Source organism: Hetaerina americana, unplaced genomic scaffold (assembly GCF_022747635.1).
Source record: "Hetaerina americana unplaced genomic scaffold, ioHetAmer1.1.p SCAF_10, whole genome shotgun sequence".
Lineage (NCBI taxonomy): Eukaryota > Metazoa > Arthropoda > Insecta > Odonata > Calopterygidae > Hetaerina > Hetaerina americana.
Genome location: NW_027286070.1, coordinates 28,654,593 through 28,680,062, shown reverse-complemented (window position 1 = coordinate 28,680,062; position 25,470 = coordinate 28,654,593). Strand labels below are relative to the sequence as shown.

Genomic DNA, 25,470 nt, shown 5'->3' with positions numbered 1-25,470 from the left:
GGTAAGGTATTGGTGGAGGGGGATTTAAAGGTTGTGGGTGCCGGTGCCATCCTTCAGGAGCGGATGGCGAAAAAGGGTCATTTGTAACGGGGGAAGGTAAGGAAAGGCAGCGGTGGAGTAAAGGTCTGCGCATTTGGGGGAGGGGTGCGAGAGAGAATGAAAGACGCGAAGAAAGATACGAGCTCATGGAAGGGAATAATAACTCTATCTATCTAATCCTTAATCTTGCTTTTTCCTTCATTCTACCCAATGTCTAGAAATAGTAACGGTTCCTTCATGTGGATGCAAAAGATTCAGTGGAAGAAAGAAGAGAAGCCGGTGACGCAACCGGCAGGGCTATCTATTATTTCCGACCTCTCTTTATTTCATCTTAACGTATAAAATAGGGAGTTATACTTTTTACATTTTCTTTCTTGATTAACTACATATTCTACGCCTACATATACTCTTGAGACCAACCCTTTCCCACTACTTTTATGGTTGGAAGTCAAAGCGGAAATTTTGGAGGGCCGATGGCGAGGAATCGGTCAACGACTGCTGGTTGGCTCTCATCCTTGATGACCGAGTTGGATATTTACTGGTGACGTATTGAAAAAATCAAACGTTAAAATTTTCCTTTTTTAAAGGTAATATATAAGCTGCTGCTTTCTCCTCAAATTCTAATTTAGGATTACCGTTTCTTGCAAATCCTTTCCATAAATTTCTTTTGTACGTTGACCTTTATGATGTGAGTTAGTTACAACTGTCCAGACTGTAAAGGAGTTATCTTTCACTTGCTCTATAATTTTTGAGTTGGAGAAAGGTATAATTTATGTATTCATTGTATTTTACGGAAAAATATTATGTTCCATTTATTAGCTGTCATGAGTTAAGTATTTAAGAAAAAAGTAAATAATTCAACAGATTAATGATATTAGTACCGTAAATATAGATAGAAAGAAATAGAAATTTCAGAATATGATTTTACGAAAAATATTGAGCTGCTGCCATATTTCAAAAGGACTTAGTGCTTCAAAAATATGACATCTGTGTAATAAATATGATACTGCACATAACAGTTGGAAATATATGCATTGAAAATAATTCAACAACTCTTGGTCCACTCTTAAACTATTATTTTCTTGGAATCGAAAAATGAATGTTCCATGCTAATTTCAAAGGAGTAAAAGGAATTTTAATTCAAAATTTTGCGCATTCAATAATAATATATTGCCTTTAGCGTTCACTTTTATATCGCTGGATATCTTATTTTGGGTTAATGCTAAGAGTTTTTGCAAGATAAAAACTATACATGAATGAATCAAATAAATACAATTGGAATGTACGTATTTATCAGCCATAGTGGTTGACAGAATATACTTTACAATCAAGTGCTCAGAATCTGAGGACTTTATACTTAAAGAGTCTTAACTATTTACATAAATGTGACTGTTTGAACGATGTTAACTTTAAATTCAATAAACGCTTAGGATGAAGGATAATTGGATTACATTCTTCAATAAAGGTAGGAAGGGAATTTGAGATTGGCGTCTTTTATTGAGCACTGTGCTTTGAGTATTAATTCTGCTACGGTGCTGGCAAAACGGTTTTTATCAACTGGTAGAATAATGTACTCAATAATTAATTTGATTGAATAGTAAAATCAATACCGATTACTAAACCGAAATCCCGACCTCCTTTCTTCTTTCCCTCCGATGGTGTCACAGATTACACAGTTTAGTCCGCTACGCTTTGATAAACGTGCGTGAAATTGTTCGCCGTGTGGAGAATTTCGTTGACACAACTTTTCAGTGCATGTCAAAACCTTTCGACCACATCGATGTGAAAGCCATTTCCGTGATAATGGATACGCAAACGCTAACTCGCAGCTTCCTGCAGTTGCAGCCCTGCCGCTGCAATGGGGTCGCGGTTTTTGGGATGAGGAATACTTGACATGGAGAGGGGCAAACACCTCCGCATCGCATACCATAATCTCTTCCGTTTCGCGTTCAGAAGTTTTGAAAAGTAGGTCTTGTACCGTATCCTAAAAGTGGATAAATATTTCGAAGCTTCCCTCCAATTACGCCATTTTCGATGCTCAACGGCGCAACTCTTTCCTCTTATGCCATTTATGTGTATATAAACTAATGTTTACCTATTTCTAAGCATTCAAATATATTAAATGAAGTCGTTTTACCGTGATTAGGATATAAATTCGATATCCATGAAATAAATAAAATTTTATTAGGGATAGAATTCTGTTAAGATAAAAATGATTTGCGTAGGTGTATATCAGTTTAAGGGAAACATTAAAATATTACTTCTTTAAAAGAAAATAATTGCTTTACACATGTATATATAGACAAAATCACTGTCATATGATGAAAATAAATATGCGGAAATAAATCTTAAACCATACAAAATCAAGCAACTTCAATCTAGTATTTTTATATGAGGAAATGCATTTAAAATATATAACCGAGAAACCGATCTCTGGTGATTCCATTCCCCAGTCATATTCCCATCAAAAATTAATAAATTATTCCTTCACGAGCTTTCAATAATACACCATGCGCAAAACGGGTCTTATTCATCAGCATACCTTAATGGATGTCTCGTAGCAAGCAAGCGAATACTCCAAGCGCACGCGAATAGTTGTTTCGAGGACTAAACATTTGTCACCCTCGAGTGCTCATCGGAGTCATTAGTCGAAAAGAAGTTTTTAATGCGAGGCGGAAATGAAAATGCAACAGCCGGGGGAACGAAATAAAACAAAACTACATGAGCACCACCGAGCATGTGGATAACGTGGGTGTGTTTCTTCTCCGGAAAATGTATTTCCGGCGGAATCCCGGTTACGAGATGTGTTTCGACTTTGGTTTCGACGCGGGTTTGGAGGGAAAGAAGAGGCGGAGATTTCAGCTGGCGGGAGTTTGGAAGGGAGGATTTTAGTCGTATTAGCAGTGGCAGAAGCTGCAGTAGTAGCAAGTCGTGATTGGTAGGAGAGGTAATAGAAGGAGAAATGGCGTGGGCGAGGAAATGGCCAAAGGAAGGGAGGCGGAAGAATTTAAATGGACCGAAGGGTGGGTGGAAGGACGGAGTGGGGTGGAAAGGCGCGGAGAGGGTATGTTGGGAAGAGAGGGCTGACGCGAAAGGGGTCGGTTTTGGAATGGCAGTTGCCACGGCACCCGATATTAAGCCCCGGCTGCCTCAGCGATCGTATCAACGTCCCTCGCAAAACCTACCTAATAGAATTTCGTGATGGAAAGGAATTTTCTCTTAGGTTTATCAACCAAAAACTAATTACTTAACCTTGGATGTTCATGCCCCGGCATGTATTCTAATGTTTCGTCTTGTGTAAAAGACCGCACTCTTTCACGTTGGATAACTGCGCGCTTTGCGCAAATCTCTCTTTCCTTAACGATCCCTCGTGAACGCATGCATCACTCCCCGAGTCATTTCCATCGATTAAGACAGGAAAACGAGACAGAGCCGACTTTTTTTCCAATACTTTGATATTTTGACTTAGTTTTATCATTTTCTTCACAACTATCGCAACTTTTGAAGGGATACAGGTAAGATTTTAAATATTTTCCTTAATGCACAAGTCCAGAATTTTTCTAATTGCGCCAAACTATGTCCAATGGGATTTATAATGGATATTATTTGATTGAGATTCATTTCAACTATTATCATAAAGATTTGGTTGTCCGTTGCTCTTAAAAAAGTGTGAAATAGAGATTATTAATATCAGTTTTGCCATTATGTATGGTGTATTCAAATCAATGTGAAATTAAAAACGCATTTACGGTTTTACACACCTTAATGATTATTTTAAGTTCATTGTTCGAAGTACCAAAGTGATACATTCTGAGGCTCAAATATTATTCTTACGTTAAATATTATAACAACTATCTTCATTTCAGATATTTTGAGCTAGGAAGGTTTAAACAGGATATAAACTAAGGAATTATTTCCATTTTCTTAAATGAGAATACTTTTAGAGAGTTCACTGAGGAAGGATAAACTGATGAATGACTACCGATGAAAAATACTTTTCTACCTATTCTCGTTAAACATAAATTAACAAGTGAAATGATCATCATACACTCTTGCATTCCATAATCGAATCATCCATTGCAGGTAACAGTTGTGTTTGTTACGTGCCGGAGGAATATGTTTTCAATACGTGAGTATCGTAGTGTTTATTATTGAATACAATTTAAGGAAAGTAATCTCTGAACTTATTTTTTTATTCCCGATCTTAATAATTTGAGTCATATAAAATAATTAATTAATAAAATTAGTCAATTAAAAATGCTCTAATAGAACATTATTTCTCATTCACGTGCAATAGTGTTACTATATCTATCATTACGGATAAATAGTTATATTTGAAACTGAAAGATGTAGAAAAATGTTTGGAATACTTATATAGTATGAGTTAGAATAACTGCCTGCATCCCTTTGGAAAGTAATCAGTATTCCCGGAGGCAAGATAAATAACAGTCTTCAACACTTTTTAACGTAAAAGTGCCGTGGATATTATTTCTGGTAATCTTAAAAGTTCGTACCTTCAGGGATAGGTCGTCTCCCTACTACTATAAAGTAGTTTCTTTTTCCCAAGCTACAAATGTGGTGAGAAAGTTAATGTATTGAAACTGTAGAGTATGAAATAATAAAAATTACAAAATATGCGTATGGAAGTGAGGTTATACTGCATCAGTATCTAATTCTTTGTCAAACTTTGCCAAATTCCATCGCTTGAAAACTAATAAAAAAAGAAGCTACCATCTTTCAAACAAAAAAATGAGGTCTCTATAATTGGTTTTTCAACGAAACTGTCAACGATCAAGAAATGGATTGAGTTACTTAACTCCAATTTGAACTCATCTCCATATTCTCCAAAGTGCCCGGAATGCATCATAAGATAATTACTCAAGAAGTTCCAAACGAGAGAAGGCTGGTCGTGAACAATGACGTCCCGGAGTAAAGATAAACAGTACGTTTATGTGTTTAGACACCCTACGACCCTTTCCCCGGTCGGCATGGGAAGGGACTCGCTTACTCAGAACTAAGTGACACCAGCAGCATCCATCCGTCGTGGCCTCAAGCGAGGAGATCGGAGGGTTCCTTTCCTTAGCAACGCCGCCTTTCCGCCTCCTCCTCAACCTCTTTCAACGCCTTTTCTTCATGTATCCCGTCCCCCACCCACCCTCCGCCATCATCCTCCAGGCACAACACCCCTGTTGGGTGCGGATTCATTCAGGGGATACTTTTTAATCTTCCCAGCTGTATGTATTAGATATGTGTGCGTTAGACAATCGTATTTGGTTTTTCCTTTTCTCTTCACCTACTCTACTTCCAGGTTTTCGCACCCAATAAGTACCGCGTACATCGCAAAGACACATGTGGTAACTTGCTTATCCTTCGTGTCCTTTTGGCTCGTGCGGTACTGCAAAGGGGCTGGCAAATAAAAAGGTGGAGATGAGAAGAGTTGGAACAATTTTTTAATGAAACGCGACCATCGAATGCGACTGTTAACGACTTGGCTCAATGCTTTATCAGACTCGTTGAGGTACGCTCCGATTGAGATTCCAGCCTCCCTTCCTCTCTACAGCCCACTTTCAACAAAGGTTCACCCCTGGTTGCCCCTCTGAATCACCCCACGACCGGTTTCAGAACCACGTATGCACCGCTTCCGACGCTCATTAGGGCAATCCGATCCGATTTGAGTGATAACTTTTTTTTCGCGCACACATAGGGAAGCTACTAGGGATAAAAGGATTGTATATTTTTTATTTTCTTCCTTCAGCGCCCCCTACCCCCCCCCCCACCCATCCCCTCGTCTCCCTCCCAGGTGCATTTTTGTGCGTCCGAACGGTTTGGAGGTGGCGATACAATTTTTTTGTCGGAGTGTGTTAATTGATGATTGGGTGGGCGGGTATGAATGCAATTCGGAACGCCGAGCCGTGTCGGAGAACGAAATAAAACGTATCCCGCTCGACTGTCGCATTTTCTGAAAGCGGTGGACTGCAATGAAAACTATAATGAGATGTAATATGAGTCGCGTTGGTGAAATTAATTGAGTTTTATTGCGATTAAAAATATTTCATTTTACGATTCGAGCATTTTTCAAGGCGACTCAGTGAAATGGGAGGCAGCTTTGTGCATACAGCTCAAAATGAGAATACCACCGGAAAAAACGTAACCAAAAAATCTGTTGAAAGCTGTTATTATGCCAGAGTTAATGAGAAGCACTATAAAATTCACGATATTCAAAATTTTAAATTATTCAAAGCCCGTATGTGTCCTATTGTTAACGGAGCATTTTAAGTAATAATACGCCAATAAATCTGTCATTTATTTAGTTGAATACAAATCCTCGTTGGATAATCTACTTAGAATCGGAAATAATTGGTTTCTTTAACTTTCACGCACAACACAGAAACCAAAAATGGGCAGTTTTAAAATTTTTTTTCTGTAATGGAAAAGCTTAAACTCCTGAACGGGTGCATTCGCCTGAATTCATTGAAATTAAAAAATTGAACGGATATTAGTAATTTAAAGTTAAATTTGTGAAAATCAATTCGGAATTCATTTTATTTAATTAACTTTGATGGCATCTGCAGGCATTATTGCATTCACCAATTAACTATAGTCTATAGAATTTAATTGTCAAGCTATAGAGCTAGCTTTGGTCAGAGTTTTAGTTGACGTATGTTAAAAATAACATTCTGAGATTTTTTTAATTCGTATTCATTGCATTCAGAGACCTTTTGACTAGATCAATGACCGGTATTGAATATTATCATTATTTGCATCTGTAATGTTCACCTTGTTAATTTAACTGTAGTGCAATTGAAAAGGAAAGTAAAAATTTGTGTATCGAGATGTGTATTTTATGTAAGTTTTCTGATATCTTTGTCAAAAAATATTCTATTTTGATTATCCTACATGATGTATAATGAAAAAAATATGGTTGTAAAAGTAAATAAGCATAGTTAATTATGTATTTTAACATTGAAGCCTCTACGTCCGTAAGATAAAATAACCAAAAACTATCCATTTAGAGAACTCGTAAAGTAAATACGGAAAGTTAATATGTAATGTATTTTAATACTGAAATCTCTATGTACGCGTGTTCAAATAACCCAAAACTACTTTTTTAGCGGACTCGGGCGATAAAAAAAAAACAATTTTCAGCAAGAAAGGTATTTGAAGCGGCTGCATTAGCTTTTATGAAATTAATTGGCTACGTAGCGATGTAAGTTAGATGCAATATAATTTGCTTAATATTCGGAGTAACTGTAGAAGCACAATATTCTAATTATTTTAAATAATATAATTTTTTTAAATGGCAATATAATTTGACTATATATTATGAAAATGCCAAACAATAACTTGCCCCTTCTTGGATTTAAATTGTCAAAATAGAATCTGATATTTTTCCAAAGAAAATGGCATAATTAAATCAATGAGGGACAGTCGAGATGGTACTGAGATATAAGATTGAGCCGCATAATCTGTGAGCATCAAACAACGGGGAAACTTTGATTTAGACCCGTGTCGTTTACGTATTACCAAAGGGAGCCACGTAAGAGATATGTTTCAGCGGACAGTGGACGTGGTCTGGGTATTAAAACCTTGTCGATGCGGGAGGGATATGCGTCCCGGAGTCTTTAAGGGTTCCCCGTGCGTGAGTGCGGGCTTCTGTCATGGCCTGCCGCCGGATGGGAGGCAGAGGGCACGTGATGCGAGAGGCTAATCAAGCAATTTCCCTGGTCAATCCGAATGGACATCCTCATAATCCGAAACTACTCTGCTGCAGTGCGATTGTTTTCAGTGAAGACTGGGGTTACCTTGTTTTTATTTCCGCTTCCTGGCTACTTTTGGCACAGGAAGAGGATTATTTCCCAGCCTAAAACCGGCATACTCCGTTACAAATAGCAGCTCATACACGTAATTACGTTTCTAGAAAGAGGGTTAATTATTGTGGCACTGTGCAATTTTGCTAGCATGAAATAAATTGTTTCCCCATTAGAGCTCATTAATTTGCTAGACTAAGCACACAAGGGTTTTCCGTTTGTGTTACGTTCTTGTTTTGTGAGTAGTAAAAGACTTTGAAGTTTTTAAATTCATTCTAATGGAAAGGAACATTTTTCGATATCGTGAAGATATTAAATGATAAAAAAATATGAACAACATAGATGATGTAACTTTTTAAGTCAAAATATTTCTAGAGGTTTTCCTATGTTTTATGTGTGCGGGAATGTTTTACAATTTTGTTTAGTGGTGTAAAAATTCAGGCGTTGGATTTATGGGTCGGTTGCCCTGCGGATAACTCGGTAAATATTTTATCAAAACAATAACGATCATGAAGAATTACAGTCACTGAAATTTATTTAAGTACATAGAATAAATAATGTAGAAAAGCTTGATACTTATTTCCTCCTTCAAATTGTGAAATATTTCCTCATGATTAATAGTTATAACTGTTTTAAAAGTTTTCTTACGCATTTGTAACTAAAACGTAATTTCCACATGTGGTGTAAGTTTGATCAAATAAATTCGACATCATTCATTCAAAGAGGGTCTTTTTTTATAGAAAATAATTGTACGGCAATGGAATATTTATCTAATGTGATATTTATGATAAAAAAATACAAAAGGTTTTATATTCAATCGGAAAGAAAACAATTAGTGGTTTAAAAATCTACCAAGTATTAACCATCACAGAGTAAATAGCCAATATAAATAAAATTATTTAGGATATTCTTATTCAATCAGTACCAATAAATGTTTTCCAAGGTAATAAATTCCATGCATACACATGGGTATAATAAAAAAATATTATTCTGATCAGGAAGTATCTAAGCAGGTATCTTTTTTTGGTCCGTGGTATAAATGATAATGAGTAATAGTTTACATCGTAATTAATTTAATTGAATTACTAATATTTTATGTACACATTTTTCGAAGTAGAAAATTAATGTGACCACATTTTTCAAAATAATCAAACTTTAATATTCCATTTAGCATGACATGTATTACTGTTCTCTCAAAAGGGGAACGTTGCGTGTTTAAATGCTTATACATTGAAAATGATGATTCTGCCCCATATAGACCGGGGCATTCTCTCCGTCCCTCATATATCACTATTTTTTTAAGGGTAAAATACCATTGATATTAAGCATTGCAATATACTATTTGGAATGAAAAATATCAATCATGCCAAATCCTCTCTGTCTTAAAGGTTCGATCAGTAAGAATATGAGAAAGTGGCCTAGGCAGAAAATCTGCTCCGTATGAAAAGATCCATGGATGTATTTTGAGAAATAACTCTGCAAATTCCTGGCTAATCATGTCATTGTCATTGTGTTGCCAAGGAAACAACGAGAGAAATGGACACATTGACACACTAGTTCCGTTAGATCACCTCAGGTAAGCAGTTGGGCTTGGACGTAGTTGGATGGGTGACCTCCATGTCTTTGCCTCGGTGCTCTTGTCCCCCGTCTGAATGTGGCAGGCTTGCTTAGCATGGATTGACACTATGGATCAAGAGGTGTAAGTGTCTGGGGCTCGGGTAGAAGAACCCCACAACCCGAAAATCGATAAAACTCGAATATTCTGACCCCACAACCTAAAGTCTGTTCGTATACCGTGATGCATGCTACTTGGAGAATTAGACCATTCTCCAAAAATACCTTTACCATGCGGTAGCATTGATATTTAGCCCATTTAACATCGTAAAGTAAATTAATCTTATGGTTAGATATATATCTACATCTAAATAATTCTTCAGAACCCCACATTTTTCCCACAAAATATCATCCCTAATCATGGCAGTTCATTTTAGTAATCTTTAATAAAAATTTGCTTCATCAGATCTACATTTGCACACTTCCATCAAGTCACCGTCAGGGCATTTGACGTGGCGCAAGCTATGCATGTTTGTTTATTAGCTTATGAATACGCTAGAATATATGTTAGCTCATATCTAAAAAAGCTCGTTCAAAATACACGCCGATATTCCTCATGAAAAATATTTGTCGCGTTTAACTAATACATCAAAGTCTAGTCTTCAAATTAAATCTTCTTTCCAAGCTTTGGCTTCAATTCAATTCAATTTTGTTATGATGGTGCGTTTTGTGAGAGAAAAAATAAATACACAAATCTGCCTGTGATGGAATCTTTCTTAATTTAATCCGGTGATCGAATCTATTAGTCTAATTTTGTAACATTATAATTCAGTCTCCGCCACAGTAAAAATGAGGCACCCCATAACTTGCTAAAGGTCTAAGTCTTGGCTCTTCTCTTGGAGAATCAAGAATTTACCGAGAAGACGTGCTGCTGGGATGTTAGATCAAAATTTGGCCAAGTAGTTACTGATTGGTTCGTTTGATTGGCTGACTAATTCTTCTTGCTTTAACTCATTGACAGGAATATTCTTGCACGTAAGAGTTTGAAATTTGAACGTTTTGTATTTTTTTTAAAGAGATGAAGGAGCGCAAGTAATCCTGGAGTCGCCTATCCCTCACAACCAAGAACTACCAATAACAATCTGACCCTGTGTCCCCATTTAAAAAGATAGTTTGCTAAATATTCAGTTTTTCTTTGTACTACGTTTAACTGCGCAATGCAGTTTCTTTGCGATTGTTTCCAAACAATCGCCGCGCATTCGTTTTAATTTATAACCAAAGCAAAATAACACCTCTAAACGTTTTCTTTCATTAACATCAGGTTCAAAGTAAATATACACACAGTGGTAATTCCACTTTTTATTTATTTATAAATATCAATCAAGCAATCTAGCAATCAAGCAAGTACATTTCAGCCATGAAAAATTAAATATACTTAAGGAAACACCGAGGTCCCGAATAAATTGTTAGTCGTAGGCTGAAAAACTTATCGATTTCACCACCGTACGTCCTGACGGCTCTGCCCTTGGCAATTCCGCAGTGGCATGAAAAAGTGACTGACCTGTTTGAAATAAATTAATGCGGTCGCGTGAATGAATAAAGCATGTCAAGTAGCAAAACTTAAATGCACAAGCGCGCTCGGGGAATACGTATTAACGAGGGACCCTGAGGTGGGAAATTTACTCCAATTACGAGGCAGACAAATAGGTAATAAAAAATCCCTCACGCCCACCCTCAACTTTTCTACCGCGGGAGAAAAAAGGAGGAAGAATTGACCTGGTACATAGGCAGAGAGACGTTGGACGTTTGTTTCAGCTATTTTGTGCGCTGGGTGTAGGCGAGGTTCGGGAGGCGGTCGACGGGTGGATTTTGACGTAGATACTTCAGGTACAAGCACGCTTTCAGTCGGGCACGCAAGGGAGAAGATGAGATAATGATGGTCGAGGGGGAGTCGGTAGAGAAATAATTTTGCACTTGAAGAAGAGTAAATTCCTCCAGAAGGAAAAGGGAACTCTTCTAGACAGAAAAGAATAAGAAGAAGAATGCGGAGTTTGAATTTATGAGCGACTCATTTGAAGCGAGACACGAAAGGGGGAGGGGGAGTTTTACGCAACGGAGCGCCTCATAACAGTAGTCATAAACTCCAGGGCGTTCTTTTGCCCATTCTATCCAATATTGGACTCACTCTTCATTCAGCTTCTTCCCTTTAAACCTTGTCCCCCGACCATCCACTGACCGAGACTTGATCTTTCACCTGCTCGCACACCGATCCATTCTCCTTGAGAAACCTAAGCATTAGTGAATTTACTATTTTGGTAGGCTAGTGTTTAAAGTAGATTTGGGATGGGAACGGGCTGTACAACAATGCCCTTCTTTGCCTCTCCTTACAAAATACAAACTACAAACCTGTACAACAATAAATACTATTTCAACTCCACATATTTCCTTACTCCTTTCATTCCGTCCAAAGCCTATTCTTCTACCGCTACCTCTTTTATTTTAAGTTTCCTTTTTGTGGCATCCTTCAATATTTAATCGCCAATCAAGATGAACTGCATCCACTTTTCCCAACTCCTTTGGATTTGTCGAAACAATTTGTCTTTCCTGTAGCACCGTCCCTAGTACTTCTTCATTTGCTTTCCTTTCTACCAATTTTATTTTTTCCATCTTTATACTCAATCACATTTCAAAATTCTCTAATTGCCTATTGCCTTGTGTCAGGGACCACTTTTCTGTGAAACATAAAACCACGCTCCTTATCAAAGTTTAAAGAATCATTCCTTGAATCTCTGATTAACTAATTAATTATTGATACAAGCGACTCGTAATTATATTAAAATTTCGAATTGCTGGATAGTAGTGTTTTACTGGCTTTTGGATAAAAATAATGCATAATACTTGCAACTTGCTACACAGTCTGGAATCTTGCATATCTTTTAGTATGCTGAATGCAAGGAATCTGAATGATGACTTTAGAAGGTGAGGCCTCACTTCGCAATAATTCGCCTTTTAATGCATTTTATTGACAAAATTATGGAAAGTTAATTTTTTCTCTGTTTTGTCAGCGGTTTCAAACCAGATAATCACAATAATAGAATTTCAGAAGGGGGTTTCAAGATGAATCACTCGGTTTCCTCCGGGAAGTAACCTAATGATGTAACCAAAACACTATCATCCCTTGCTCAGATTTAAGAGGCTCGATTTTTGAAGTATTGATTTGCTAGACATTAAATCTCTCAGGTAGTTTCAGACAAATATTTCAGTCACAATAGGATGCTGTTGGATTTTGTGAAAGAGGGAGACTGTAGAAAATGGATGGCAGTTGAAATAGTGACGGCAAATCACCTTATAAAAATGGGTATTTGTTGTCTCCCATCCATTTTGTATCACAAACTGTATTTATCCGATATGATTCAACGTGCGGTGGTATATTAGGGTCGGTTATTTCATAACTTTCCGTAAAACTCTTGCGGGCCGAGGAGTTTTTTTCTCCGAAGGACTCTTGCGTTATCTCTTTACGCTTTTGATGCAGTGCTTCATGAAAGTTCATTAGTAACAAGAAAAAAATTAATGGTTTTTCGCCAAATAATGCCTTGACGGTAAAATAAGAGAGGCCACCATATACAGATTCAAGGAGTTCTCATCCCTTATGATAAACAATTATAACTGAAAAAAGGTAACCATCACAAGATTATGAATAAAAAATCAAATATTAAAACTTTCCTTGATCATACCCATTATTTTAATGATGTATGCAGTACACATTTTGTTCTGATAAACTATGGAGCACAATGTAAGGATTAATTTTCGTTTTCATATGTTTCTGCTAACTAAGGTACACCTATGAAACTATTAATAAGTTGACAATAGTTTAGGACAAAGTTGTTTTTGCTGACCTATTCAAATTAAGTTTACAAAATTCCTTGTAACATTTTACCCGTCCTAAGTAAAGAATATACGAAGAAATACTCGTACTATTCAAGGAAGGTACTCATCCCAATCTCTCGCTGCCGGCGTAGATTTTGCAGTATTCACCCAGCCTCGACAAAGATATTCAGTCGAGAAACACAAATTTTTAGACATTAAGGATATAAAGTGGCCCTTGCTTTGAAGATTTCAACGGTAAAAGTTGGGCGTGCGCAACAAAGGTAAACACTCGTAAACTCTTGTAAAACTCGAAGGAGCTCTCATGGGTTAAGAGCAGTTCCGAGTGCGGCGTAGAAACGCGTAGGTAGAATTAGCGGATATGTCATAACAAGGGAGGGTGGAGTAGGGGGGCATGACGTCAACTGCAGCAATTATAAACCAGAATATGGGAGAGATGACTGGACGAAATGGAAAGGGAAACGTTCCCTCCAAACACGTACACGAGATTCTCCCGACACACGGACACGGACGGGCATCGTTACACAACAAGCCTCTTGGATATTCAGAAAGGAATTAGCCCAGGTTCGAATAACTTTCCGAAATGCTGTCGCGGAGAAATTTGCATGTCTCCCGTACTTTCGTGCTGCTGCACGAGAGAGTATGTGATTTTGCTTCGAATGAGGGGAATTAGAATTGGAATGGCGAATTGAATGGATGGAGAGTGCTAAGGAAGAGAAAGCCTCTCCCGTGACTGGTTTTTGTACTGCCGCTCCGAAGTGTGAAGGGCCCGGGTTAGCTAAATGACGCGAAGTTATGTGGATGGGTGGATGAAGCTGGCAGTTGAGGAGGGCCTAGGGGGTTAGTATAGAAGCTGGTCAGGGGGTCGGGTTGGCTAGTTATGGACATGAATAAGCGTTCGGAGGGGGGCTGTCAAAGGAGTATGATTAGCGATTAGGGGTGGGCCTCGAAAGCGGCAATGAACCAGGTAGGAAGGGAGGGAGAGAGATAATTTGATGGAAGAACGAGAGATGACTTTTTTTAAGTTGTGGTTTGAGTGGATAGAGAGGAAAATGGCAAATGAATATCGCTATTAGAAAATGTTGGAAACCTGGACAGACTCGGACTGTTGGCTTGTGAATTGAATCCTAATGGCGAGCAGGAAGAAGCTCTTGCAAAAGATATGGGACGGGACGGAGGAAACATTTTTGGACGAGTATCACACCGCCTGAAGCAAATAAACCAAGCAACCGGAGTGTCGTTCATTACACGATTCTAGCGCTTTGAATGGTGGTTATCTGCACGGCAGAAAGTAGCAATCGTGTTGAAGAGAAATGGAGGCCAATGGAAGGATTCCCTGCAAGGCCAGTTTTGTCCATCTTTCGTAGGAGTCATTTAGTGTCTATAATGACGGTGGAATTCAAGTGACGTTGTCCTCTGAAATTTCAGTTGGAAACAATATTTTTCTATTCCCTTAATACAAAAGGGAGGGCCGTGTTGATGTTATTCAAATAATTTGAGGCCAACTAATGCTGGTCACAACCTCTAAAGTTCAGTGATTCCTTTGAAAGTGCTTGATAAAATAGTTAATGATTGCTTGAATGAATTGGCTTTATCTTAGTCTTAACATGATTTAAAAAATTTGTACAGATTGTTCAATGTCAAATCTAATGTGATGAATCCATTCCACAGGAAAACAAAGCACGAAACTCCATTTGCAAGCAAAATATTACCGATGCTCACTGAAAATACAACTAATTATGTTAGTGCTGGACAGCTGTGCAAAATACCGTAACAATCTGATGCTTAAAATGATGTCTATACTCGCTTCTCATTATCTCTCGATGCAATCGTGGAAATGAGTCTCAGGCTATTCTTTCCTTCCAGCTATCGAATCGTATTTTTCCATTTAGCTCAAGCCACCATAATTGAAATCCACTATTACTGACTCATTATCGTACATCTACTCGTGTGCACGGAGAACGGATGGATAAATTCTATAATTTTCATTGAAATGCGAAAATATATCTTTAATTACATGTTTATGAACCGTTGTTACAACCGTTTGGGTAGCTAAACGATGTGTTGTCTTAAAGACTACAAAAATATAATGAAAAAATAACTTACTTCACAGGTCTTCTTTAATCCGATTTTTCCCCAATCCTTAGAGGGGTTAATGGAAGTACCTAAAAGTCAAGTAAAAATGTGAGACTTGAGTTATTTAAAATAATTTTACTATTTAAAAAACAAATAATGTTTACAGAATAGATTTATTTTTAAATAATACAATTTCTTCAAAATTCGATTGCCCTTTACCCTAGTACAGGACTTCATACTGTATAAACCAAACTTTTGACTAAGTTTAAACAATTCTGTGAAGTTTTCTTCGTCAGAAATTGGCGTAGGACAGTGTTATCTTTATCTTAAATAATTCAAGAATATTAAATATTCCTACTATAATGATAACTTCATGATTTGTATTCTGATACCATGATCCAATGATTTGAATAACTAACTATGTGAGGCCGGTGATAAATATTTCCACATTCTCTGGCGTATTTGTAATTAGATATCTAATTATGCAAAACCTCATACTGTTATGAAATGAAATAATCTAAGAGAAAAATTTGTATATTTGTGAGCCCTAACTCAAATGTTAATATAGTTAGTGAGCCGCATTAAATAGGGAGTGTTACCAAGCTGTAAATATTGTTCGATAAATTACGTTTTTACCATGGAAATGAAGAATGAGGCTATAGAAAAAAATAGCAAATGAAAAAGAACACATTTAGCCATTGATTTAAAAATATGAAATCATTAAATTAAAAAGTCTGACGCAGTGTGCAAAAGAGTGTGTTGAGACGATTTTGTATCAAGAGGAAGAGGAATGTATGAATGGGTAAGAGGGAAGATTTTAGTTAATTACCTTAAGATCCAGGTTTCGCGCATAAATTCAAAGAGCCATGGAGGGAGAAAGGGGAGGAAGGGAGGGATAGAGAGATAGATAGAAGAGTGGTTGGTGCCTGCTACGTCATTGAACCCTTTTCGTTCCTAAACACATCTTTCACTCTCTTGTCTCCAACCCTTTTGCTCCCCTGTGCCACCTCCTATGTGTCTGTAAATACGGTTCTCCACGGCTCCGTCCTACTTTCCCCCTGGACACTTGATCGAGGTCGCAAAAATGTGGAGCCCTTTATCTTTGAAGCATTGTGCGAAATGGGACTCAGGAAAAAACCTCGGTAGTGAATTAACCGGAGCTTTTTATGTACTAAGTCTAAATACCTATTTTATACTTTTCATTTAACGTCGTTAAATATTTGATGGAAGCAAATTCGTTTGTACTTTGTATCCGAACAGGGAATACAAATCTGTTTAACTTAGATAGGAAAAGGAGTGCCATAAATTATTTTTGAATTATTCTTAAAAGGCTCAAATAAGGCCCAAATCGATTGTAATCCTCTTGATTTCTAGCTCTGGCGTAAAAAGAAAGAAGAAATCTCAATTGAATTGTTGTGATTCATTAAAGATATTTCAAAGAGTTATATTCACTAGAGAGTGAAAGACTTGATGAATGGGTGCCATAATTAATGCGTAAAAATGTAGAGGATATTTTACGCAAAACAAAATTCATAATTTGAAATTTTACTCTAAAAGTTACGAATCCTTAACCAGAGCATCATTTTTTACATTAAATTTGTAATTTTACTCAAAAAGGAAAAGTAATGAAATATTTAAGAAAACATTGAAGTTTTGATGCTGAATAAAATAAAGTATTAATACTCGAGTTTTAGTTGAGAATACTTGAGTTTAAAGAATTAATACTTGATAAGCGATTGTGTTTTTGGGAAATTTGGGGTGTTGGTTTAGAGAATTTTGGAGAGAATTTCTCTGATAATATAAATAGGTTAAAGGAGCGAAATTCTGTTGGATGATAACTATACACCTGTTAAATAGGTGTCTTTGCAGTCAAAAACAAAATTATTTCCGCACCATCTATAAAACCCTACATATAACAAGCTGTCGGTCGCGGTAATCCGGGGGTAGAGCGTTTGACCACTGACTGGAGGGCCCGGGTTTGATTCCCGAGCAAGCATCTCTGGGCACCTGCAGCTCCACCCAAGCTATTTGATTTTTCGGGTACCAGCTCTTCCTTGGAAACCATAACCGGCACAGGGAAAGGAACTGGCCCCCCTACCCTGATGTGTAATTTTCACACGACGTCGGGCTCAGTACTGGGTGAACCAAATCGACCTTTGGGTTGATTACTCCGTTTATTTTTTTACGTAACATCTAGGATGCCTATTTTTTGAACTACAATAATGAATTCCTAATAATTTACTCTATCAAACGCTTTGTCATAATCTACGCTACAAACAAATACATACTGAATGAGCTTTATGTTCCTAAAAATTAACAAACTCATTACTGAGATGTTATCACGCGTTCCTCTCCCCTTCCGGAACCCAAACTGAACATCCTGTAAGTACTCATTCGCCCCGCTCTCGATTCTCTTATCGATAATTCTGAGAAATAATTTAGCTGCGGGCTAAATCAAGCTTATTTTTCTGTTTTGCTCACATATTGCTGCCTTTCCCTTTTTTGAGATAGGAACTAAAATCGATCTGACTTTGTCTTCCGGACAAATCTTTCCTTCATAAAAGATCCTACGAGTTAGTTCATAGAAATCTTCCTGCCACGCCTTCCTAAACCTTAAAGTATGTAGTCTAGTTCTATCCCCCGACCTTATTTTATTTCAATTCCCTTCATACTATTCCTATCTTGGCATAAAGTAAGCATAATCTATCTTTATCTACGTCATTTTCTTTAAGTCAACCTCGCTGGCCTGATTCCTTTAGTGACCAGTTCTTTAATGTATATCCCCTCAGTCTCTCTGGTTAAATTAATATTTTCCTGACTTATCCTCGATTGTTTGAAATGATTAGCCCTTTTCACTTCCTGACAGTACTTTCATCTTCCCATACAGTGCTACCATGAGTTATGGACGATATGTCAAAAATGTTTGAAGAGATGAGGAAATGGAAGAATATTAACGTGAAGTTATTTAGAGGGAAATATATACGGTCCAATTATCAACTGAGCTACAAAACAAATGGGAGGAAAAAAGAATATGGAAACAAAAATGATATATTCTGCATTTACTATGCTGGTCCACTGTAAAGCAACGATTTTTCTTCCATATCTTAACTTCTACTTTTCTTCAAGTTTTAGAGAATATCTTTTTATTTTTTCGCACTAAAATGGTGAGCGTCAAAACTCTAGTCTGTCTAGTGTGCACTGGGTTATTTAATTGAAATCCAATACCATATGTGTGTGTGTGTGTGTGTGTGTACATATACACACACACAGATATATATATATATATATATATATATATATATATATATATATATATATATATATATATAACACTTTTTGAAAGACTCACGGACGTGAATAATAATGTATAACACTTAGCACTAGTGGACACAGACAAAAACACAGAAACACACAAAAAAACACAAAAAAAAAATATATATATATATATATATATATATATATATATATATATATAAATATAAACATATATATATGATATATACACATGTATATGATATATGTTTGACTCTGTCCGCAACGACCCAAATATTTTGCAGAGGGTCATAACTGGTGAAGAATCATGGGTTTATGTTTATGATGTAGGAAATAAAGCTCAAGCATCCCAATAGAAGCTGCAGCACGAGCCAAGACCGAAACATGCGCGCCACGTTCGGTCAAATGTGAGAGATTTGCATAAAGTTGTCTTCAATTACAGGGGAATAGTGCATCATGAGTTCTTGCCACAGAGTGGAACTTTGGTGAATAACGAATATTTCCTACAAGTTATGTGCAATTTGCGGGAGGCAATCCGCTGCAAAAGCCCGAATTTGTGGAAGAGTAAAAATTGGCTGTTGCACCGTGACAACGCCCCTGCTCACAAATCGCTACTAGTCCGCGAATTTTTGGCCAAAAACAACGCGCTATTGATGCCGTAGCCACCGTGTGCCGTCTTCAGACCTGATCCACAGTGACTTTGTCTTGCTCCCGAAACAGAAGAGGGCCATGACAGGACGATGCTACAATATGATTGACGAGATAAAGACTGCATCGAGGGAGGAGCTGAACAGGATCACAAAAAATATATAGTATTTTTCGAAGTGATTCGAGGATTGAAATAAATAAATGTTGGCACAAGTGTTTAATATCTAATTGGAATTATTTTGAAGGGTATACAATAGATACTCATGAATATATATATATATATATATATATATATATATATATATATATATATATATATATATATATATAAATAAACTGGCTAAGGTAGGTTTTGGGTGGACACAACTACCATATAAATATTTTGTAACTCCTAACAAAATACAATCTAGCAAACTACTCTAGATCAAGTCCCTCTTCATATCTGGGTACTTGCTTCCTCCATTCAACCCATCTAACATTCCTATCCTATTCCTGGACTTTCCTCTTTCACCTAATATTTTTCCCTCTATTACATTCTTCAACATCCCACTGACGATCAATACGGCCCTCATCCGTTTTTCCTGCCTCCATAGGATTTCTCCCTACAAACCCTTCTCCCCATCCAACATACCTCATACTTTCTCATTTGTTATCCTATACATCCATTTCACCTTCTACATTTTTCTCCACACTCACAATTAAAAAACCCTCTGATCTACTTTTATCATCCTGCTTCAGTAGCCATATTTCCGCGCCGTATATAACTACGTATTTTCTTAACATCTTTTTTCAACGTCCCTGTCATCAACTCCTTCCTCCTTGTGAAAGTCTCCTCGCCTAGCGCAATTCTTCTCCTTGCGTCCCTACTATTTTTACCGTGTTGGTCCAAAACACTTCCAAGATGCGTAAACTGTTCTACCTGCTCTAGTTTTTCCCCTCCTATTTTACGTTCCACACATAAGATTGGAGGATCCAAGAAATATCAGACATAAAATGGCAATATAAACATTTACGGTGTCAAATTGGTGGAGAAATCTATCATCACTGCAAGAGAGATCTTGCAAGCAGAAAAAGCAAGGTATTTAAAAAATATTCCATATTAAGTGAAAATTTAATCATCGGCTAAGTAGAAAAACGGATAAATAAAATATCGACACTTCGGAAAACAGGTAATTGGGATAAGTTCAAAAAATTCTTAGGGTCTTGCAAAGAAGAGACCATTGGTCTGGCAAGAAAGGAAATATGCAAGCAAAATTTATTCGGAGTATTTTGTGGAAGATGAAGAATGATGAAATGCAAATATTTGATGGAATTGAAAGGAATATTATCTTATTAATACCTATAATATATAGATAAATTGCCATAAATAAATTTTCCCCCTTTGAAATGTTACCTTTGAAAGCATGATGAGTCAAAGTGTAACTGTTTTCTTTTGATTTTCTTCTGAATGTATCAATCGAAATATTTCTCGATTGTCGTAACATTGCCCTAAAATCTTCACTCTGTGACATTCTAGAAGAATTGATGAAGATGAATCAAATGTAAATCCGTCAATTATGCGCAATCTCTGCACTCCAAGTAAGGCGCATAATGCTCTTTCAGTCTTTCCACCGTAGGATTTCCACGCAGAATACCTCCCGTCTCTTCAAAGTTTGAGTGCTCTTTCTGTGCGTGTTGAGAAAGGAATGCCGTAAAAAGAGAATGTTTTTTTTTTCAATGTGCCGCGTTCGTGATTCTAACCGAACAAAAAGCCACTCAGAGCACAGTGCTTGTTCGAATCCTCGAAATTTCTTTTCTTCGGACAATTTTCACAATGCAATGGTGTGGAAAGGGAAAAAATTTCTCGCAAAAGCTATTCTTAAAGAACCTGAGATTCGGGAAAATGGAAGACCGCTTATTTCCATTCTCAAATTCTCAGTTTTTATTACATGCTAACACCTGGTGCGATACAGTAATGAATTCATTAATGTTTAAGGATGTGAATCGATAGATAATATATTTTGTCATTGGCCTTTAAAATATTATACCAAACCAATGAACTCGTATAGGGAAATCATCTCTCTTGGAGTTATCGAAATAACATCTTATCATGCATCAACTAGACCTTTGGGGCCCATTCGAAGATCGATAGTTCTAGAATAAGTAAGCATAGGCTTAATAGCGTCGTTGAATTATTTTGGGAATTTGAAATATATATTTATTAAATAATTCTAAAGTTCCGAATATAACTCTTATTTATGATGCACAAATATGTCTTTCTACCATGCATAGGAAATTATTAACGTAGATGCACGCTGTAATTAAGAGAAATGTAGCGAAGAAGTTTATTTTGAATTATAGAAAAGATAGCATGCAACAAATGCAGAGCATAAAAACCATCCGCCTTGCCCGGGAGGAGAATGATTTTTTCATTCTGAAATTGTTGCATTGTAATACATATTAGTGAATGATTCCGTCAAAAAGTTACTGTCGTGGTGGCACCTGCCGCAGTTTCTTGAAATAGAAAAAAATAAGTAGAAAATGCGTTTTCTTTGGAAAATTACACATTGGGAAATGGAAACAATATTTAGGTAATATTAATACGACAGTAATAGTATTCAAATCAATAATATACAATTAATAATCCTCGAACACACAGTTTTGCAGTGAACTACTAATTAGAAAATAAATTTTGGTAATGAACGAAATAATCGATCAATAGACTTAATCTGAAACTAGCTGTTTCAATCATAAAATATTCCATATTACATGAAATAATCAAGTCATGTCTACATTTTATAAATCGTATTTAATTTGCAATTTAATTTTAAGCGACATGTACAGTTTCATTTACGGAAATTATAGGAATCTTGGGACAATCTTTAATATGAGTTTTTACTGTGGTTTAATATGGAATATGGTTGACTTAATAATTTTTTGTTTAGCGAAACCATTTACGAGATTCATTATTTACCATCAGATGGGTAAACCTCAAGACGAAAATAGAAGATATGATCACGTAGACGTTTAATTCCGTTCGGTATTGATAATATTCTTCAGTTATTTCGGCCGACCTCCTACGGAACGTGCGGTAATAGATACTTGTACACCAAGGTATTTACTTATTAATAATACTGATGAATTACTTCATATTACATCGGACTTATGACCACAAACACTGAGTGATTATGGTTAAAATGGACAGTAAGTACTAAGTATATTTAAGCTTTCTTTCCAGGCCAAAAGGAATTTATGAAAGAGTAGAACCCCATAAAATCTTTGTGTTCCACTTTTCGGTGTATCACGTCCTATATGCATCCCTTTTGATCGTGATCCCGCCTCCCTTCCCTCCTCCCTTCTTAGTCTCTCCATTGCTTCATTACTCATCCCTCTCCGCATCCTCCTCCCCTCCTTCCCCTCTCACGTTCCTCCAAGAATTCCAGCCGCTTCGACACGTTCCTCCAGTCGCCCTCACATGGCTTGTCGCACGATAGCGCCCTTCACCTCGCGGTCGGGGGGGCTCGGTCTTTTCCTTCTTGTCCGCCTCTGACCCCGGGAGTCTATTCCCTGCAATCACCAAATTCCTAACCGCTCAGGAACCCACCTCCTCCTTCCCCGCACCACCCGCAGAAGCGTTTAAGTCTCCCTCTACCCTCTGCGATTCTGCGGCGTGAAGGCACGTGAAAGATTTAAGTTCTATAACACTACTTGACCATTCCATATCCAACGCCGAGTACACAATGGTTTTCACCAAGGGATTTGTTTTTGGTTAAACCTAAGAAAATTATCATTATTTATTTCCTTCTCGATGTGAGAGTGCATAACTGTTCATAATGCCTCCTTTTTTAAAAAAAAATGTATAAAGATCTCGACAAGAACTGAATTTCTAACGGCTCGGCCTGCATATGTAATAGAAGTACTAGCACAAGCCAAGGCCATAACTTACATATACTAGTACATGCAAGATGGTATAAAATTATTTCTATTATTTTGATAAAATAAACTCTCAATATGTAAATAAAAATTAGCTATCGGGATCGGAAATTTAAAAATAGGTGATGAGACGCAATCGTAACTTCTTCGAAGAATTTAAGGCTCTGCCTTATTTTTGTCAACAAAATTAGAAAACCCTGAGAAACAATCACTTTTGTTGAGTTTCACGACTATTGTGGAACCCTCGCTGCTAAATAAACGATGGCTAACAGGGTATCACGAAGATGTAGAGAGATCTGTGTGCAGTTGCGCCTACCTTAAAAATAATATGAAATACTTTGTATTCTTAAATTGATTGTAACTGTTTACTGCGACCATTCAAATAAATATTGTTGCAACGATCGGAGTAATGATGAAAAATCTCTACTCAATGAATTTATTTATACGTCCAAAGGCAAAGATATCTTAGAAATTTAGCTAAATGTAAGTTTAATAACCAACAAAATGTAAAAATTCCTTATTTTCAAGCCCTGCGTGCCCTTGAACTTTGAAATTCGGCAAACATTTATTTGCCTTCGCAGAAATCTAGACAAAAGAGGGTATCTTGAATTAGGGCAAATCCTAATTGAAGACAATTTTGTCGGTGCACAATTAAATAAATGCATTGATTAATAAGTACCTAATATTAGGAGCGCATAGCAAGAAATACTAATTCACAAGGTTTTTATTACATTAATCGTATTATAGTAATCTAAAATCAAAGATTTAACTAAAAATAATGAAAGGCAGAAAAATTAAGTTTAGCATGCTGTTTAATATAAATATCTGTAAGGTTGCGCCTACACCAAACCGCTCAAGGTACTGATTTTTTTTCATGATTTGGAACTTACCATCTGATCCAAGAGACGAGTCTGTCGACCTGAGCGATCGTCACACTAATTAAGTCCGCTCTGTCATTGAGGGGGAGAGTTGTTAGAGTTTTCGTTCACTTTCGCCTCGCAAAACACTCTTTCCACTACACACAAAACTTTTTGTTCACCAGCGAGTTTATACCTACTCTTGATAGCTGATGGCTCCGGTGTTTTATAGTAATTATTTCGAAAAAAAGGACGCTCTTAGCCGCCGCGATCCACTCAAGTCATTGAAAAACCACTTGTTTGAGTTCACTGCTTTCCGGACTCCACAAAATGTCATACTCCCACCGTGAAGGAAGGGATGAAAACGGGGAAGGGTAAAATATAAGGGATGGGGACGAAGGGTTATATTATATTTCGGGACGGACCCGCCGGCGATGCGTTCCCCCGAGACAACCGTCACGTTTCCTTTTAAGATGGATGTTTTTTTTTACCTCTATCAGAGAGGCGGGAAAGAAGGGGAATGGGCGGTGAATGTCGAGGAGGTAAGTGGGTCACGCGGCTCCTTTTTTCCTTCACGTTTTGAGGGGCATGAGCCGGTCCGCACCGCACTTAGTGTCTGCTGCTCGTCACTCCTCCCGCTTTCGCGCGCGTAAAGAAACCTAGGTCGGCACGATTCTCCCCGCTCTCGGAAGGGGTGGCAGGCTCACCCCGCGCACGGAAGAAAAAGAACCGACGTCTCTCTCTCTCTCTGCCCCTATCTCTCTCTGTCTATCACCCTCGGAGCTCCGCTGCCGTCAGGAGCGATCCCGTACACTCTTGACTCTTTGTGGCTGGCGACTGCTTCCTGCTCCACGATCTTCTACCGTGGCCGCCGCCGGCGTCGGAGGGGAGGGTGCGTCGGTGTGGAGGGGAGGTAATGGTGGAGCAGGAGGGGGAAAGGGACGGAGGATCTCCGTGCAAAAATGGGTGGGAGTGGGAGGGGAGGCGGCGGGTGGATGGGTTGGGATGGGAAGAGCTGGCGTTGCCACCTACGGTTTTAAGAGGTGGGGTGGGAGAGGAGTGGAGAGGGAGTGGAAGGAAAGGGGGATGAGTGGGGAGGCGGGGCGCATGCGCCTGGATTTGTGTTCTCCTCTCTCTCCACCTCCTAATCCTCCCCTTATTACGTCCGTCTTCTTTAAACCCCCCCCCGTAGAAAACCCACTTCCCATCCCTCTCTTATTTTAGCCAAGACGAATCCTCCGGCACATTCCCACCTCTCCCCTTTCCGCCTTGATTCCATACTCTTTCGGGCACTTTTTCCTCCATGACTCTTCTTCCGGGAAAATACTGCAGGGAGAAATGAACCAGGGATTTTCTTGACTTCACACGGTGAGAGTTGACAAATATCTCATCCAAGAAATGGTTGCCCTAGTGTCTCC

The 25,470-nt window shown here is 37.7% G+C and overlaps 1 protein-coding gene across 1 annotated transcript in view; it reads right to left on the bottom strand.

Moving 5' to 3' along the window:
- Window positions 1-24,669, bottom strand: part of LOC139700024 (uncharacterized) — a 569,652-nt gene extending 544,983 nt beyond the window's left edge. The window contains exon 1 of the mRNA XM_071598462.1: window positions 24,086-24,669. The gene's annotated coding sequence lies outside the window, so the exon portion shown is untranslated. The remainder of the gene's footprint in view (window positions 1-24,085) is intronic.
- Between the last annotated feature and the right edge of the window lie 801 nt (window positions 24,670-25,470).